Source organism: Triplophysa dalaica, chromosome 9, assembly GCF_015846415.1.
Source record: "Triplophysa dalaica isolate WHDGS20190420 chromosome 9, ASM1584641v1, whole genome shotgun sequence".
In the NCBI taxonomy this organism is placed as follows: domain Eukaryota; kingdom Metazoa; phylum Chordata; class Actinopteri; order Cypriniformes; family Nemacheilidae; genus Triplophysa; species Triplophysa dalaica.
In genome coordinates this window covers 21775655-21795155 of record NC_079550.1, presented here as the reverse complement: position 1 = coordinate 21795155, position 19501 = coordinate 21775655, and the positions used below count along the sequence as shown (strand labels likewise).

Below are 19501 nucleotides of genomic sequence, written 5' to 3'. Positions count from 1 at the left end.
TTTAGGCTTACAATGCTTTTGGGACACCCAGCCCAGGTTATTTAACATTTAAGATACAGTATAACAAACAAAAATCTAAATTTCACAAAATTTGCTGTAAAGAGGAGCTGCAATCACATGAAATTCGACAACACACCCGCATCGCCATGTTAATTAATAAATGGATGAACGATATGCTCCCTGTTGTAACACCCACCCGTTGCATTTTGTTGGGCCAGCCCTAGTCCCAATGATATTGTTTATCTGTATCATTATCGAATTTCAGCGGACTTTTAAGTAACTCTTCAATTTAGCAATTTTTCTCAACTCATTTCATTGTCAACAGGCCTTTTGACGCGATATATCAATGCTCAGTCAAACCCACCTCCATCTCCAACTCCTCCACATTTAACAGGTCATTTTAATTGCATCCCATTATGCATGATTATGATCTTTTTGACAGGTATTGCGCGATGGTATCCTTTAAGTATATGTCCAAATCAGTGTAATGGTATGTAGATCCCTGTTATATGAAAATAATAATTCCGCTAAAATGATGTTCTGGTTCCCTGGTGGGGGACATGTAATGCTGCAAGGCTGCATTGACGGGGAAGAGTTTGCCCAAAACAGTTTCATGCCGCTAATCTTAAATACTGCTACTGTATATTTGGCTCTATATAGTGGTTCTAACAAAACTAGTTAATGTGATAAGGGTAAGGTATATGTAGACTGTGAATGTTGTATGAACCATAGATAATGATGAAAAACAATGTCTACCAGATGCATACATTTAAAATGATCCTAGGTAATATAAAAACTAAACAAGTACCTTATTTACTCTGCTTAAACAGTCATCGTGTTCTTGTAAGCAAGAGATATCTGACAGATCTCCAAGATATCTTACAGATACGGATGTAAAACGTTCCGCTTGTGACATTAGAAAGAAGAGGCGATTGTAGTGATAGGAAATCTTTGCTAAGCCTGGGTTTGCTAATCGAGATTTTACTCAAGTAGATGGATCTCAGGGGGCAACAGAGGTCCTGTGGGAAGATGTCAATTAATGGCAGAATGAGAAGCCTCATTTAGCTGTGTTTTTCATCCCTCAATTGTAATTTAATAAAAAATGGGAGCGGTTACCCTGAGGCGACTGTTGACATTGCATCTTGAGCTGTGCCACTACTAAGCTATTGCCATATTTTTCTAATGTATTTATACATCATTGCCGAACAGAGGACCCTGTTACTAATTCATCTACTTAAAGGAGTACTGTAGCGCCAGAGGGTATGAACAAATGAGAGCAGTTAGTCTAGCGCACCCCTCGTCTCTTTTGGTTCTCCACCCCTCCTTCTTGCATATACCCACAGCCGACTGCTCTGTTAACTTGTCACTTGTCATCGCCAAAATGGAGGGAGCCATATGCCACAGTGTTTGTTGGAACAACCACCCCCAACCTCCCTGCACGCTACTGGCGCTTCTCTGCTATCAAACAACAGAGTGTCGCTACAAAGGGAGCGATCCCATGCGCAAAGTGACTTCAATTGAGGATGAAAGCGTTGCCTGCTTCTCCCTGCCATCTGATTCCCCGATTTGCCATCGATGATCAGAGCGAGTCTCAGCTCTCATTTTTATCTCTTGCATAATGCAGGAGTGTATCTCGCTCCAGTGACGGCGAGGGAATTTCTGCCCTCGCAGGCTAACATGCTCACAGCTGTTAACTCTACTGCTGGCGTCATCAACTGTGTGACAGTTTCCATGCATGGAGGGAAATCCTCTGTGTTGACGTCACAGTGTGCTTGCACAACTGTGGTCTCACGTAGCCAGACCTTAGGAGCGACTTTGTTGGCCAAGGACCATTCCGGAGCAACGAATCACAGTTTGTTTCGTGCGAGCATCGTAAATATAGCGATGTCTCTACGTGTCTCTAGAACTTCTGAAATGTTTCTAGTGGTCCATGGAGGTACTGTCTGAGGCTTAGACTAGCCCAACCGTGACCCACTGACCCTGTTGAGCGGCAATATTGTCGCTAAAGGTCGCTAACTCACCTTGTTGCTGGTCATTAGTTGTAGTCTGATTCTCAATGCTTTGTCGCTGTCAATTTGAATCTCAGGCTTCACAGAGATCCTCTTTTCATTCAGTATCTTACAATCAGTTACAAAACATTAATTTGTGCATAGTTAGCGTTCGCGTAGCGAGACGAACTTAAGTGCAAGTTAGCAATGAACACGTCAAGGGTTTGCACACGGTATTGCGTGGGGCTGATTTATGGGTGTGCATTCAAGCCAGGCTCATTTGCCGCTGGAATAATCAAAGCATAACCCGATGCCTTGTGTGTCTTTCCCTTGGCTTTTATGGGAAATGGTTAGGGCCTTGCGCTCATCAGCAGGGCCTACTTACACTTCCAGTACGTGCAAGGTTAGCGCTGCCAAAAGAGATAAATACTACGTATACGTATAAATACTGTCAGGAAGCTCATCCATCGCCACCGACCGCATTTCAGCCCTCCATTGGCAGCCTGTAATGTATGTTAATGGCACTCTGGAACATTAAGAAAGCGTTGCACCGACGTTTGTCTGGCGCCTCAGAGTGTGTGTACATATGTACGGGAAGGCTCATAAAACACGGCAACGAGGACCGTCTGTGGCAGCTGCTACTTAATCTGATTACATCTCGTTCAATCTGGAGAGACCTCTGTTTAATGTCTGCCAGTTACGTACAACCACAGCTGTGTGTACGTTAAAGAATCTGCACCATGTGGGCTGGTGTCGATCTCAGCCTTTTGTCTTGTGCATGAACATGTTTTTGATCTTCTATCTTCACTACACTTTCACCTTAATTCTACCCTCTCACCCACTTCTATCTGCCTCCAAGCCCAACTGCCTTTCTCTGCTGACCGTTACCCGGGTTGACAGTGATTAGTTTTGAAAAGGACATTTTAGCAAAGCATTTCAATGAGCAAAGGATTTCAATGAAATTTAGAGAGCGTCTCAGCCCAATCTAAAAGGGTGATTTAACCTGTCTACAAACAAACGTGGTACATCGTATGAGTCTCACTGTACTCCTTGCGGGTATATTTGATGCGGGTATACTTGAACATCTTTTTGTGGCACTTAGAAAAGGGGTGTTTGGGAACTGAACCAACTTAATCTCACCATTTTATGAGGTGGTTGATTCATTTTAATCTTATTTGTACATTTTAGTTTGAACTAGTGACAGTTAGGTTTGGGCGTGAGGCTTTAGTATTGCTTTGTTCGAATGATTGTGCATATTCGTATAATGACACATTAGTTGAACACAAAAAACATTAGTTGTACAAAATGCATCCGTTGAGCTTTGGGGCGCCAGAGTCGCCAGAGTAATTTCCGGTCGCATAACACTTTATGGAAAGAGGATTTTTGGGCAGCGAATATGGGTGAAAGTAATATATCAGCGATTTGACAGATCCTCTTAACATTGCTAAAGAACTTTGTTTAGCCAAAACAATGGTGTTATACGAAAGGAAAGCAAAAGCAGCGCCATGTTGTGCAACTAGCCTAACCAAGTGCGAATTACAAAGCAAAATCAGGCAAAGAAAATCGGTCATGGCTGTCTATGCAGACTAACTTTAGTTATCAAAATGCGTTTAAATCGATACTGAAAATAAAAAAGTAGCTATAGAAGAACAGTTTTAATACAAAGCACTTGTACGAATTGCACTCGATTAGCATGATAGGTTAGAAAAAATCAGACGCGCATTCAAAAGAATCAGAACTCTTGTCATAGTGCTGACACAGCGTGAAGGTCATCCGCACTGTAGGGGGCGGCATCTCTATTTCAGTCCCCCTGTTGAGACGCCTACTCTGTCCTTCTGTTTTCCCCCAGGTTAAGCTTGACCTTTTTTCTCTGGGTCAAGAAGACATCTCTCTCTGTCAGAGCCAAGCCATAAACACACACACAAAAACAGGAAAAGGGTATCACATAGAGTGAAAGCAAAAAGACAGCTTTCTCTACTCTGTCTCAAAAATAAGTATGTTAGTGTAAATGATTTGGATTGAATATTCATCTTTATGTTTCTTCTGAACCTGTTTGTTGAGAATGGTAAAACAAGACGTACTGTCAGTATGACTTGTGATATTTCCAGTAGTTGTGTGTTAGGAACACCCTATTCTCAGACGTCACGCCCACGATCCGTTGGCTGAACGTCTGATGCATATGGCACACTTTTTAGGAAATGTCGTCATCTGATTGGGTCAATTTCACAGGATTTTTGGTAGACGTGCGTGTGGAAACAACACAAATCCATCTGATCTAAGAAGTAAGCTGTCGTGTTTACAACGGTTGCTATAGGAATTCATCACGATCGACTAAATGCTTAATTCTTAAAAGTATGCGAGGTTCACAGCATAAACTTATAATAATTTAGTTGCTGTTAACTTTTGACACGTTCGTGAATTTACACCAGTCTGTTATTGCGGGGACACTTCCAAGCCTCAACACATTAACTCAGCTCAAGACAAAACGTGATTGGTTGCTTTACCTGTCAGTCATATGGCCTTTTGGTCGGGACTTGGCCAAAGAAAGCGGGGAGAAGTTCCAGACCTTCAGTATGAAAACGTGCGTACGCAATCTGTCACATGTGAAATCTATCAATTAAGAAACTGTGCGCACTGCGCAGCTCGACAGTTTCAGATCTGCGCATCGAAAGGATTTCTAATTAATGTCATTAACATAAAAAAGCTCACCTGTCAAGTTCCAAAAGCTTGAATGGCTTAAATATCCGAGAAAAACATCAGATAAGCGCTTTTTCACAGTTTTTATCAATTTTGTTAATAATCGTTTTATAAATGTGGCCCTTGGTGCCGTTTTATTGATAAACATTGAATCAAATAGTGTGTGTCTTGTGATATTTTAATATACAACGGGCAGTTGTTCTTGTGATGAAATATAGTGAAAGGGTAATATAGTCAAGGTTTAGGGCATGAGAAAATAGTGACAATTTTCATGTTTGGCTAAACAGTTCATCTAAATGTTTATGTGGATGTTGTCTTTAAACACACAGGAGTGATGGCTGAGACTGCATTTACTCGGTATAGTGACGTCTTTGTTTCTCTTGTTCTGTATTCTTCTGATACGAACAGAATACATAGTTGGGTGAAAGTCACACACCTGACACATCACACTCTCAGAGTCTGCCGCAGACACGCTTAGCTCTCCGGTTGTCACAGTAACCGTCTCGCCTCCTCTCTCCAGGCACACCTAATGAGGTGAGTGCAACACGGCCGTAAGAGAGGAGAGGGGAAGTAACGGGTGTTGGCACAAAAAGAACACGCTTTATTGAAGTCATGCCAAATATGTGTTTTGTGTTCATTCTCCGGCTCTCTGTCACATATTTCCCGTGTGCGGTAAGTGCCGCTGTCAGTGAATGGCGCCTTCTTTCAAAGAGAAAAACAGGAGATGCAAAAAATGCATGTTGAGGATGGGGGAGAGAGAAATGGATGAGGAAAGAAAGAGTGTGTGACATGGCATCTGCCGTCTTGAGGTTGTTATTCATCCAGGAACACAGAGCTCCTCCCTTGACTCAGGCAGGTGTGCGTTGCTGTTCTCCGCATGCTTTAGGGCCGTTCTGCTGTTCGTGGAATCTCACTAAGAATAAAGAACGTCAATGTGCTGACTTGTTCTGTAAATAGCGAAACATGGTAGCTTTTGACTGGATCCAAATAAAAAGATAATACGGGAACCATTTTCTTTTCCCGTACAAAGACAGATACAGTGAGCCAATCCCAAACAATATTAAAAAGCACAAATATATCGATATATAATTGCTTATCGTTTTTTTTTTCATTTTACATTTCTTTAAAGATAGGGATACACCTGTGAGGTATTTTTGGGCCAGTAAATGACCAACCTTCAACTTTAGCAATCTCACTGCATTACGCACTGAAAAATATAAATATAAAAATTCTTAAATCAATATACAATTACTTGATAAGAAAAGTGACTTAAGACATTTTGTCTTTTTTTATGAAAAATAATATAAGAATCAAGTAAGTTTATGGTAAAAATAAGCAAAAAAAATCTGCGAATGGGGTTTTTGCTTGTTTCTACCATAAACTTACTTAATTATAATATTTTTCGAGACTTAACATCCAAGGTTGCTATTCTTGTCAAGAAAGTGCATCTTGATTTGAAGAATGTTTAGATATTTGTACTACAAAATAAGACATTTACATTAAATTTACATTTAGGCATTTGGCAGACGCTTTTATCCTAAGCGACTTACATTGCTTTATCCTATACATTTTTACATAGGTATTTGTAATCCCCTGGGATCGAACCCACAACCTGCTCTTACCACTGAGCTACAGGAAAGCAAACACACAAAAAAAGACAATTATTCAATCATTAAAATTAAGATGCTAATGGCTAAAAGATCATATAGAATATGTAAGGCCACAGAACACTATAAAGGGGGATTACAGTGGCCTGTTGCCGCCCAAATCTGAGTGCGATCGACCGGACCGCTAATCTGGTTTCCCACTCACTTGAGTCCCCGGTGCATTTGCTATCATCTTTCGTAACACAACACGATTTCTCTCCCTGTTTTATACACGGCAAAGTGAGTGACAGCTGTGTATATGTTGCATGACGTTATTCATCTTTTGTGGAAACTTACGATGCAATTATTAGCTCAAATGCTTTCACTTTACTACCGGAATGAGTGCACGAGTCTTTGTTGGCATCCATGCGAGTCACAGGACAGTTTCAGTGCAACCAAACTTAGACCGCCTCCTACAAGTAGTCTCACATTTTCATGCAAACTGTGCCCGGTTCTGCCAGTGTAAAAGACATCTTAAACAACTTAAAGTATCTACGTCGGATTCTGTGAGAAATGACTACAGCTTTCTTCCTGTTGGTTTAGTGTCAGCAGTTTGGGATGTGTTTTATTGGCTTGCATTGTCAATTACCTTAGCATTAATTAAAGGCACCTTACATGGCCATTTGGTTGTCTGGACTGCTATTACCGGATTTCAGAAAGATGCACAGGCGATATCTGTCATGCTCTTGGCAGTGTGTCTTTAATGGATAAGCAGTTGAATTTCTGATGTGATTCATTGGCTGGAAAAGGATACAGCACTGGAAGCTAAAGGTGTTTGAGATCTATCCAATTTGTATCGAAATTCCTTCTTTAGATCTTCAATGCTGAAAGCTGGAAACTAAAGTCTGTGTTGAGAAATGAGGGTCACGCTTGACGTTTGAAACTCTTGGTTCTTTTGGTTAAACCAAAAAAGAAAATGGTACATTTAGTCCTGGTTCGCCTAGCGTTCACACTTGCATTTTAGACCCCAAACCTTAAGACACAAGGATAAGGTCATAACCTGATTGGTTATTTACAATATATATTTTGCAACAGAAGTTACCAATCATGCAAACCGATACTCAAAATCACGCTCATCGTTTGTGAGCACTTATGTGAAAACTTACTCATTCTCTAATAATCAAAGCTATGATAAGCACTTTTGCTAATGGTACTATTAGATGTCTTGTTTGTTTGGAAATACAGTATAAACTTCTCAAGGGGTTTGGTCTGCTCGCTTGTTACACACCAAGGTGCAGATGGCAAGATATGGAATAATATCTTATTCAAAGGTTTGAGTCTCCAAACCTGCCAAGTGTGAACACACCCTTAATCCACAGTAAATGAGGCTCAAGCATTATTATAAATTGGTATATGGGTTGAGACTTTGTAAAATACATTGCATACACAGTTTACTGTGTAAACTCTTGAGATTAATATTGCACGTTGGTTGAGCATCTTTCCGTCCCAGACAGCCTCTCATCAGTGGCTCTCATTAGCGTGCTAATGAAGACCCTACGACAAGCGGTTCAGTGTAATCAGTCAATGGGGACAATATTTACAATCCTTGCCATCTTCAGCGCCGAACGCGGACCAACACTAGGGCTTAAGACTCTCTTCCGTTTTTACCCCTCTTTTCTCACCGTCAACTTAATTAGTCACATCAGACGTTAATTATACCAAGTGTAGGAAGTCGCAATCTCAAGTAGATCAAATTAAGCAGCGTGCAAAGCTTGAAGTGTCTCCTCTCTGCCTGTGCGCAGACGATCTCAAATCTGCAGGGAACTAGTCACATGAGCCATCTTTCCTTTCCGCCGCTAAATAGGATTTTAATGCTGGAAATCACCCTGTTAGGATTGTTAAGTGAATACGTGCTACTCGTGGTGAGAAGTAACTCATCTCTGGTGTGAGAAAAGGTAATGCCCTGGAAATGACTACGCACTGACTTCAACATGGCGCAAACCATGTGATCCACCAAGGGAATGTGATGCATGTAGAAGAATGCAAATCATGTGCCGGCTCAAAATAATAGTTTTCACACAATTTACAAGATGCAGCTTCTTGCCTGATTGAGTGCTAGTTTGTGATGGAGACGGTAGATGTCCCTACATTAGAATATTTTGGATTTTAATCATCTTCTCCCACCCTTTCATCTTTCAATTTGACAGATGTTTTAATAAAAAGGTGACGTAGAGTGGATTCAAGCTATACGTGTTATTAAGATATGTGTCAACTGGGAATCAACCTTTCCGCTGATAATGTAATGCTCCACCAGTTGAGCCCCATGAAGAAACCCTAAGTTTTCATAATTTCTCCCATCCATGTTGAAAAAAACGGTTTTAAAGCATGGTAGCTGGTCATGTGCTGGTTTAAGCTGGTCATTTGCTGGTTCTGAGCTTAATCCATCTCAGGACCATCTTAAACCAGCACATGACCAGCTTAAACCAGCACAAACCAGCTTCTATGAGTTACAACTCAATACGAAATGGTAGAGTAACAACAGGAGTATGACGCAAAACTGCTGCAGAAATCTGTCGACCAATCAAGATGCAGAGGGAGGAGACTGGGTCCAGTGTCGACCAATCACAATGCAATAGGAGGAGACTGGATCTGGATCCAACCATGCTCCCTAGATCTCGCGTTCTGCAATGAGAAGCTTGATTTTTAAAACGTTTGCTAACCAGAACACGCCACATTCACTGTCTGCCTATAACTTCATACTTTTCGTCGACTTTACTGCACCATTTCGTAGAAGGGGAATGTGAATCAACGCCTGACAGAAATAACGCATGTTGAAACATCCTAGACATGCACAAACCAGAACATATGTGTTTTCTGATGTCGCAGTGTAGATAAACAACTTTGGGAACACACTTAAAAGTGGAGAGGTAGGATATAACAAGCATCTCTGACCTTGTGCCGAATAAAGAGCTTTTACTGAACACGGCTCACAATGAGTCTGGTAACCTTGTGTCCTGCAGGTCTAAATGACCCGGCCTTTTCATTTAAAAAACAGGTGGTGTCACAGCACAGCTGTAGTTGGGATATGCTTGAGTCACTTTGATATTCATATTCAGTGCATATTCAACACAGTGCCGCTTTTAGGAGGTAATGACCTCAGATTGTTTAAGTAAAGGTCGAATCCTCAGGCTGAGATCAGATTCATATTACCTCTGTACACAAAACACGGATCATTCACTTTTTGTCAAGGGGTGTGGGTAAAAATGTTTTTAATTCTTAATAACAGTCCTGGTCTCATTGTGCATGATTCCTCAGCGTAAATTATAAAAAATCCTCTTAATCCATTTAGACTGTGTGGGAGACAAAATTGTCAAGTCGCTTTTTTGTACACCACACAATACAAATCAAAGCAGCTTTACAGAAGATACTATTGTCATGTCATAAACGTCTAAAGATGAATTCGAATAGTTTAATGCAGCTCCTCAGGAGTGGCATTTGAATGTAAACTGCATTCGTAATAAAAAAGTAAATAATTATCAAATTCATGTTTAAATTATACAGTTTTAAAGACTACAGTATTAAATAAATAACCCATGTGACCGTATAGGTCTTCTGTCTCATGTAAGTTGCATGACCAAGGAACACATCTGCTAATAATATGTATACACTTAACATTGCACACACATCGGTTAAGGGACTATTTATAAAGTTCACACGTTACGTATTAACAAAAGCACATTTTGATTAGCAGTTTCACGCAAGTTTGTTTTAAGTGCCGCTTAGCTAAGAGGGCAGCGAGGGATTTTCTTCATAGGTATTCACTATTACAAACACAAAATACCTATATTTTGCGTCATTGGGCCCAATCGTACAAGTGGGCGTTCTGGTCTAAAAAACAGGTGTTTTCAGGCGCATTGTTGGCGCGTTGTTATGCTAAGGAAGTGAAAAAAGACTAACTTTAAGAAAAAAAGAAAAAATAATATATATGCAATCATATATAATTTAAGTAATTGGTCATAAAAATACGTAAATACATGGAAATATTTCGTAAATATATATACATGTTTATATATACAAAATGAATATGCACAATACACAGACATATATTATGCAAACACAAACCTTTATTCTGTATGCGATTTATCACGATTAATCGTTTGACAGCCCTACTGATTAGACAGAGGGAAGCGCAACAGCACACAAACATGCCAAATATAAAAAATAAATGGATACAATGTAAAAGATTGATAATGTATACCCGTTTAGACAATGCGATTGGGCGCAACGACAGTTTTGCCACTGCCACAGGAGCTAAGTTCACAAATGTTGGGGCAAAAGCTGTTTTTTTGAGGCAATCTCATAAGAACACACAATACATCTCCATCTTTGAAAACAGCATTTGTTGTTGATTCTTGAGTCTGCTTGTTTGCTTCCCACCTCAGTCATATGAAATGTTTGCTGTACAACCCCGAGCAATAAGTCACCATTACACACAGTAATAGATACAGCCAATATTAAACTGTAAATATTAAATATTAAAGCTGCGATTCGCAGCGGGTGTGCGACGCCCATGGGTAGCGGCTATAATCCCTCAGTTTAGGACGTGTTTGTTTTGAACCGATTCTGCATCTCTAAATGGTGCTAAATCAGTCTTTGATGGCCGTGTTTAATTCATGGCAGCCTTGCACAAACAGAGATTGCGCAGCGCGGAGCCTATGAAAGATTAAACAGTGATAATTCGGTTTGATAAATGCACACAACTGTCCCGGACGGTCGGGAGCCGGGCTGGCGGTTCTGGCACGGACTGGTGAAGGAATTCTGGTCCAAACAGCGTTCTGTACAGTTTCCTGAAGCACAATGTGTGCGTACGAGTGCGGGCTCTGGTGGGATTTGCATAAATGCATGCAGTGAAGGCACACTCGCTGTTGAAAAGCGCAGGCAGATCAAACCAAATAGCTGGAGGCAAGATTGTAATTAGATCAGCCGGAGGCAGTTAAGAATAAATGTCTTATTTAACATACGGTCAAAGTCAGTTTCCATTTTTATACAAGAATTGAAATGAGCTTTTGTTTAAAGTGCTATAAAATGGCTAGGGTGCCTCCTTTGATTTTAGTTTTTTTTTCGCAGATGAGAATTGTGCTTGGAGTTAGAAAAATATAGACTGTATTGATTCGTATTTCTCACCCTAGGTTGACATGTCAGACGCTGGAGAAGAACTGTCATGTTGTGAAATCGCCTGAAGTTCTTTTCGGAGATTGACTTTCTAAAGAATGTAAAATCCGATGGCTCACTTCTAGTATAATTATTTATGGGCAATTTCGGCGTTATGGACGTGACATTTTGCGTTATGGACGTGACATAAAAATGCTCAGAGAATAAATGTGTTATTATATTGCACCATCTGTTTATATTTTCCTAAACCCTTGTTGATAGAGTCTAAACATAAAAAAATGTCAGTCTATGAAAAAAATGTGTATGAAAAAATGGGAAATAAACATCATAACGGATGTGACAAAAAAGGATGCGTTTTTTGGGAGACGATAAACTTTGTAGGATTTCTGTAAAATAAAATGCACAATCCTGAAGCAATAATACCCAATAATTGGAGAAGGGATGCATTTATAGAACATCAAATAGTTACTTTATATTCATTTGCCTGTGTCCATTTATGCGGAATATGTAGTGTTGTGGATGTGACAATCCTGAAAATGGCACTTATCTGACTATGAAAAATGATGCAGTAAAAATAAAACAAATGCAAAGGACCGATATTTTAAATTAAATAAAAAAAATGTGTTAAAATGACTTTCTTTCTATGCAAACTTGGATTTGAAGAGCTGAAATTATGGACAAATGAACTTAAGATGGAGATATATGTTGTGCCTCAATTCACCTTTCTTTCTTATACTTTGCAATGATAGTATGTTGTGTTTTTGTTACAGAATAATACATATAGTACGTATGCGGAAGCAACTAAAGAGTATGGAAGTACTGGGATGCTGCATCATTACGAATGCAAAATGACCGTTGTTTCCTAACTTTTGGGAAAGAATAACAATAACCAAATGTGTTAAAAAACATAATTATATTGTTTTACCATAGTGTTAATACAAAAACTATGGTAAACTACAAATACCAGTGTTCGAACTAAAGTGAAAGCATATTGGGGAGAGACCATAGTACATGTGATTCAATGGCTACTGTGATTCAATAACAAAAACAAAATAAAACAAAAAACTATTATAGTTTAACCATAGTTAAAGGTACAGTGTGTAGGATTTTGAAGGATTTATTCACCAAAATGTAATATATAATACAAAACTATGTTGTGAGTGGTGAAGAAATACCTTACAAAATGAACCGAAATGTTTATATTAGCTTACAATGAGCCATTTTATATATATACACCGCGGGCACACACTTACATGTAATTTATCAATGTGCACAGCCTTGTTTATATAGTAGCACTACACGGACAAACTAAGCGTGTTTCGTAAAACGAAGGATGCACGGGACTATGTTCTTCTTCTTTGGCTGTGTTCAGGCGGCAGCTTGCAAAGCGACTACATAGAATGATTAGCTGAAGAAGAGGAAGAACAATAACAACATTTACTTGTCGTGTTTTTTATTAGAAATATAAACGGTTCTTTGTTGCAGTAAGAAGCAAAATTTGCTATAATGGCGGACCACACATACTCTGCACAAGAGCCGTTAGAGCGTCAATCTGTTCGTTCAAAAAAGAGAAAATACGATGCAGCAAGGCGAAGTCGCGACAAAAAACGGCAGGAAACCCGAATAAACATCGGCATGGCTTTTCCCAAATGGAGGGCACTGAAGCAGGACAAGGGTTTGCTAAGCGACGCCGAAGTTGCCAGCTTTCCACTGGACCGGTAAATTTGTCTAATTTCCGCAAAATAAGTGAACTGTTTGTTTGATAGCTTTAGCTAATAGATGAGCTGAGCATCAAGTGAGTTTTTTCTTCGTTTTAGCACTTTGTAATTGTACTATAATTCCTTTTTGCATGGCCGTGTGCAAATCAATTTAGAAATTATTTTTACCATCATAATTTGCATAAATCGGGTGTAAATTATATAATAATACTGCTTAGCTTCTGTGCATACAAACGTGTAATTTAATAATTGATAGGAAAAAATCCAAACTTCCACGTTGCATAGTTTATCAGCAATACAGTGTCAACGAAGATTTGAGAAGATACAATTGATCAATTGGGGTCATGCCGAACGTCTGCTAAGACTTTCTCGGTTAGATTACACGCCTTTAGCATTAGCAAGCGGTTTCAATAGGCAGTAAATTACGAACCAAATTACCGTGCCAAAAACTGCTATGCAAAATAAGCGAATACATCACTGACACAATGCTAAACAAGTAATAATAGTATTCACTATAACGATCAGAGTAAATAATGAATTAAGTCAATTTAATTTATTTATTTTTCTTTGTAAATAAACCTCGTCACTTGACTTGCAAAGGTTACTCTCTGCTGTCTCAGACGACAACATCTCTGTCCTGTGTCGTAACTTCAGTCTGTTGTTCGCCTGTGAGATTGCAATTATCAACACCATCGATAATAGTTGCAATCATTTACGTAACCCTTTTGTCCTGTGACGCCAACCGTAGCTTCTCTAATGGGAGGGAGAGGGGGGTATCGGAGCTGTAGGTTGCAATTTCCTACATCGCCAATAGTGGCCTCTTAAACTTACAGACAGAACCTTTAAGGAATAGTTCACCTTCTGTCATCATTTACTCACCTGTAGTCAGTGTTTTTTTTCTTGCTAAACACAAAAGAAGGTATTTAGAAATATGTTTGTAACCAAAAACCATCGGTCCCCATTGACAAAATGTAGATTGGGGACCAATGGTGATCCCTTTTTAACATTTTTCAAAATTTCTCCTTTCGTGTTCTTTAGAAGAAAGAAAGTAATACAGGTTTAAAATGACAAGAGGGTGTGTAAATAATGACAGAATTTTCATTCTGAAGGTGAACTACTCCTTTAATCTTTATCGGGGCAGACGCGCATAAAGGATATTAACAATCACACAAATCAAAAAGCTTTTTAAATAATTATTTGTTATGTAATTTTTACAATAAAATTAAATGATTAACTCAGTGTAGGGTCACTCATTGGATGCGCGCATGGACTAATAATATTTATAATGTTATTATTGGAATATTATGTAAAAATAAAATGTATTATTATTATTATTATAAAACTAATATTATAATTAGTATATTAGTAATTAATAATAATAACTAATTATATTTAATTTAATCTATGCTAATATTTATTCATATAATTTTTTTATTGCATAATAATTGCATTAAATAAAGGATTTGTTGAATTTTGTTTTATGTGATTTTATTAAATAAACAATTTGTTGACTGGGTCCTGTTGTTTTGTCACATTTAATAAACCGTATGGTAAATTGACATGTAGTGGTTGAGCTCGGTTACTTTAAGGATTCAAAATACCATGGTTTTGGATGTATGTACTATTTTAAATGTTGAAAACAATTGAGGGTGTATGTATAGTATGTGAATTGGGACGCAGTGATATTGCTGGCTGTACTCTCATCAGCTTGACTCTGATTTGGTGAGGTAATGGCACAGAAATGAACACAGATTGCTCATAATGGATCCTTCTGGCTGTAATTAAGCACTAACAAGCTGCGTTTCAGAGGAAGTCCACACTGCCAACACAGTGCCTCAATAAAACATGATGCCGGTGAAGATATTGTGTGCCTTACTGTACGTGTGTGTCTGAGTTCTTGGATTGACAGAAGAAAGAAAGATTAAACGTATGCGGTGGGGAACGGCTGGAGTAGTCTGGCTGCTTCGCGCAAGAGATTCAGGGATTGTGGACAAGTCTTTCATCTTGAACAACGTGCTGTAGGGGAGTGTGGGGCATTGTGAATTTTATGTGAAGTATTTCAAAGGCCTTGCACCGCTGAGGCCGATACTTGGCAATTTCAATGGTTGTGCTGTTCGGAATAGTATGGAGTGATGACTAATTAGACGTCTATCAATCCCAGCACATGTTTTTCAATATGTTGTAAGTCTACCAATATTATCATTATCGCCTGGTCGTGAAAAACATTCCCATTTATTTTCATTCAAAAATGACTCGTTTGCTTATGTTGTGCATTAGCTATAAAAAGCATTTTTTTAAGTCACGTTAAATGAAATGAGCTGATTGAAAAAATCTGCAAATGCTGTTGACTTTGCACGTGAGACGTCGAGACGGAAATGTCACTGTATTATGAATCACAGAGCTAAAATGTTGAATATTCATGGCAAACGCCGTGTGGAAATGAGCGATAAAAAGGTCTGGGCCTCTGCCAAAGCAAATGGATGAGAGAAAAAAGACCAATGGGAGCGCTGTATTAACAGCAGTGGTTTAATGGTGCGAATCTAACGCGGGCCAATTAAAAGGCAGCCAGAGAGCGTGGGGGTGGGCCTCCATTCATTTCGGAGGAAATTGAGGTTGAAATTAGGCATTGTGCGACCATGTGGCCTGGACCGAGCCTGGACCAAATAGCAGCTTTCACCAGCTCTTCGCTCCAACAACACGAACGAAAGATGTGAAGGGATTGTGGTGGAATATTGCAAATGGCATCGCCATTGAATCTGAATGAATTGGTAAGCTTTCGTGTTTACATCAGCTGCAATAAGAATTCATCAAAATCGACTAAATGCTTAAAGGAGTAGTTCACTTTCAAAATACATTTTCGTGAAAATATAATCACCCCTGTTGTCATCCAAGATGTTTATGTATGCGTTCCTTTATGAAGCTTTTTGATGAAAACATTCCTGGATTTTTTCCTGGATTGAAGGTCAAAATGACAGTTTCAGTGCAGCTTCAAAGGGCTTTAAACCATACCAGACAATGAATAAGGGTCTAGTGAGATGATCTGCCATTTAATAAAAGTATATGATTTATTAACACAAATGCTTGCCTTGCTCTGTTCTGTGAGCGCGTTCATGACTTCACAAAATACGTAATTACGTTGAAAAGGTCACGCTTGACGTTGGCGGAAGTACCGAGTCAGTGTCTACAAGTTAAATGTGCAAGTTTTCAACGTAATTACCTATTACGTGAATCGCAGAACAGAGCAATTTGTGTTTATAAAGCATATACTTTTTTTTATCGTCTGGTATGGTTTAAAGCCCTTTGAAGCTGCACTGAAACTGTCATTTTAGCCTTCAACCATTTGGAGTCCATTGAAGTTCACTATATGGAGAAAAATCCTGGAATGTTTTCAATATAAACCTTCATTTCTTTTCGACAAAAGAAACAAATACATAAACATCTTGGATGACAACAGGGGTGAATAAATTATAATGAACATTAATTTTGAAAGTGAAATACTCTTTTAATTCTTCAAAGTGTGGGAAGATTACGGCATGAACTTATAATCATTGTTGTCACTGTTAACCTTTGACACATTCGTGAATGTACACCATTTCCACGCCTCTTAACAAGACACGGCCAGAAAACGAAACCTGATTGATTACTTTACCTGTCCAAAGCGCCAAAGAAAGAAAGTTATAATACCATCAGTAGAAGATTTAAAATCTACCAGCTAGCTCTACTTGACACTTTGTATGAATGTTGTCTATATACAGTATGAGCTGTCCTGGAGAATCAACTACTTTGCATTAACAAAGTAGTTAAAAGGTGAATGGACATTGTAGTTATTGTTCATGCTCTTTAGTCATGGTCAGAAAGCAGTTCACTAGTTTTTTTAACAAAGCAACTGGAAGATGTTATAGCCCAGGAGGAAAACTGCATTGCTCGTACTGTTGTATGATTTGGGAAGTGACCTTTGGTTAATGTCACACATCACATCCTTTAATACCACTCCACCACCATATGCCATGACACAGGAATCTGGTTTGTTTTTTCCTTTTAGTTTATACTGTTGCTGCAGACGTCTTTTTCTCGTCTGAATATCAGAGATATTTTTGCTCATGATAATTAGCATGTTGGACAGCAGAAGGTTAGCTCTAATGTTCTGGAAGTGAGCTGCAAATAAAGGCTTGCTAACCTCTTCAAGCTAAATTATGTCAGCTTCTGGTGGCTTTTTTTCCAGAGTGTATAACGCTTACCCATGTGACCTGTAAAAAGCACAAGAATGTATGCAAAATGATTACTAAGTTGGGTTGAAACAAGATGGTAAAATAATCGTCCATTTACTAACAAAGAAATTAATCAAAATTGATCCTAAAAATGTTATCTCAAGGTCTTTTGCTCTGGTGTATTTCATTGGCTCCCTGTGTTTTATCAGGGTCATGCAAAGTCAAACTAATATATTAATCAAAAATCTTGGAAGTTCCTTTCTATAGCTCATTGGTAGAGCGTCGATTTAACAGAAGAAAGATTATGTCTTTATGTCCCAGGGACCACACATACAAGTAGAACATACCTGGATAAAAGTAGTAATTGTTTTATTCTAAAGTTTTATGGTATTACGGTATATTTATAAATAACATATGACATTTTTTTATAAAATTGCTTTTTAATAGGGACATAATGTTTTATTTTCAAGTTCATTACCAAATTAACCCACAAACTTTGTTGATATACTCATGTGTTTGTTGTCAGAAAGTCGTTCCTAAAGAGAGTCTTTCTAAAATGTACAGTATGCATGGTATTCGCTAGTTCCACAAGATGGCTTCTGTGGGACGCCAGGGTCGGCGGACTAATTTCTGGTCGTATAAAACTGTATGGGAGAAGGAGGATTTCTGGCCGGCATATACGGGTGTTTTTAGGTTAAAAAAAAAGAGAGTAATATATATCAGCGATATGGCAGATCCTCTTTATATTGCTGAGAAATTCGTTAAGCCAAAACAACTCAATAGTATTATGCGACAGGCCGACCCTGGCGCCGTTAAAGCTCACCGCCGCCATCTTGTGCAACAAGAACCATCAAAGTTTCAAGTTTTACGAAATGGCATCCTCGGTAATAAAAAGTGACGTGTTTCTGCATCCACACAAGAGGCGTACGTGCTCTTAAAGTGACACATGTGGGCATGTTCATAAGGACATTACGGGGGTCCTGATGATATTAGCTGTCAATGTGTCGCTCAAATAATGACAAATGAAACTTATTACATCAGTGTTAATTTCCTCTGTGCAGATAGATCTCAGATGCTGATACTTATCTAGTGCTGATCGAATTGTACGAGTGTAATGACTGAGAACAGACCCTATTAAAGCATGAGGTCTGTGCATCTGATATCAGCACATATGGGACATCGGACCTCTTATCATTCTGTCTTGTACCTCCTCCCGCACCTTTTCTTCATGCATCTTCAAATAAGGTTTTGTCGCAGCACTGTTTCAGAAAAAAATTACAAAACCACACATTTCAGTTCACGGTGCATTAATGGCAGCCAATGTGATGGTCAACCAAAAACAAGCTTTGGAGAAACCAATCTTTTAACCTCAACAGCTGATTTACCGGAAATTATTATATTCCCTTAAACTATATTGAACCTTGTATGAATCTGAAGCGTTTGTCATTTTATGGGGGGATAGCAGAGATGCGTTTGCCGTATGCTACAGGTATGTTACACTAAAAGGCCAATGCTTAGCACAGCAGAATATTCTCTTTTCTCTTAACGCGTTTAAGAGGAGCCGGTTCACTAATTGAACTCATTTGATATAAATGTGTTAATTGCTCGAGTTGAGCAAGCGCTGTAATTGGGTCATGATTGCACTTGCTCTCCTCTTCAGCCTGCACACTTCCACTAATAACATCAATGACAATATCATGAGAGCCGGGTTACCCAGTATTGCTTTTTTATTGAATCGCAAATCCTGCCACTGTCATATTGTTCGTGCAGGGTTTTCAGTATTGCTTTTTTTCTAATAACCGTACAGATTCATACGAATTAGCCACCTAGTAAGTAGTTACGAATTCCTAGTGAGATCAGGTTGGATATTTCGATCCTAAAACACTACCAGCACCCACATTAGAGGAAGGTTTTGTGGAGGCTGAAGGTGAAGTATCTCACTCATGGCCCTGTTCTCATTTCCTCATCCTGCGCTGTGTTGTTTAAATAGCGAATGCGTTTGCACTCAATTGTGCGCCCATGGGCGTGTTGGTCTAAAAAAAGAGGTGTTTCCAGGCGCATTGTTTGCGCGTTGCTATTTTGAGGAACTTAAAATAGACTGAGACATAGACCAACTCAAACCTGGTCTAAAG

The 19501-nt window shown here is 38.9% G+C and overlaps 1 protein-coding gene across 2 annotated transcripts in view; it reads left to right on the top strand.

Annotated features, from left to right (window-relative positions):
• The window catches only part of dscamb (Down syndrome cell adhesion molecule b), a 109208-nt gene that overhangs the window by 42046 nt on the left and 47661 nt on the right, over positions 1-19501 (top strand). The window contains exon 1 of one of the 2 annotated variants that reach the window (XM_056756346.1): positions 12933-13161. The exons of the other annotated variant lie outside the window; for it this stretch is intronic. The gene's annotated coding sequence lies outside the window, so the exon portion shown is untranslated. Of the gene's footprint in view, positions 1-12932; positions 13162-19501 lie in introns of those variants that run through there. 2 annotated transcript variants of the gene reach the window in all.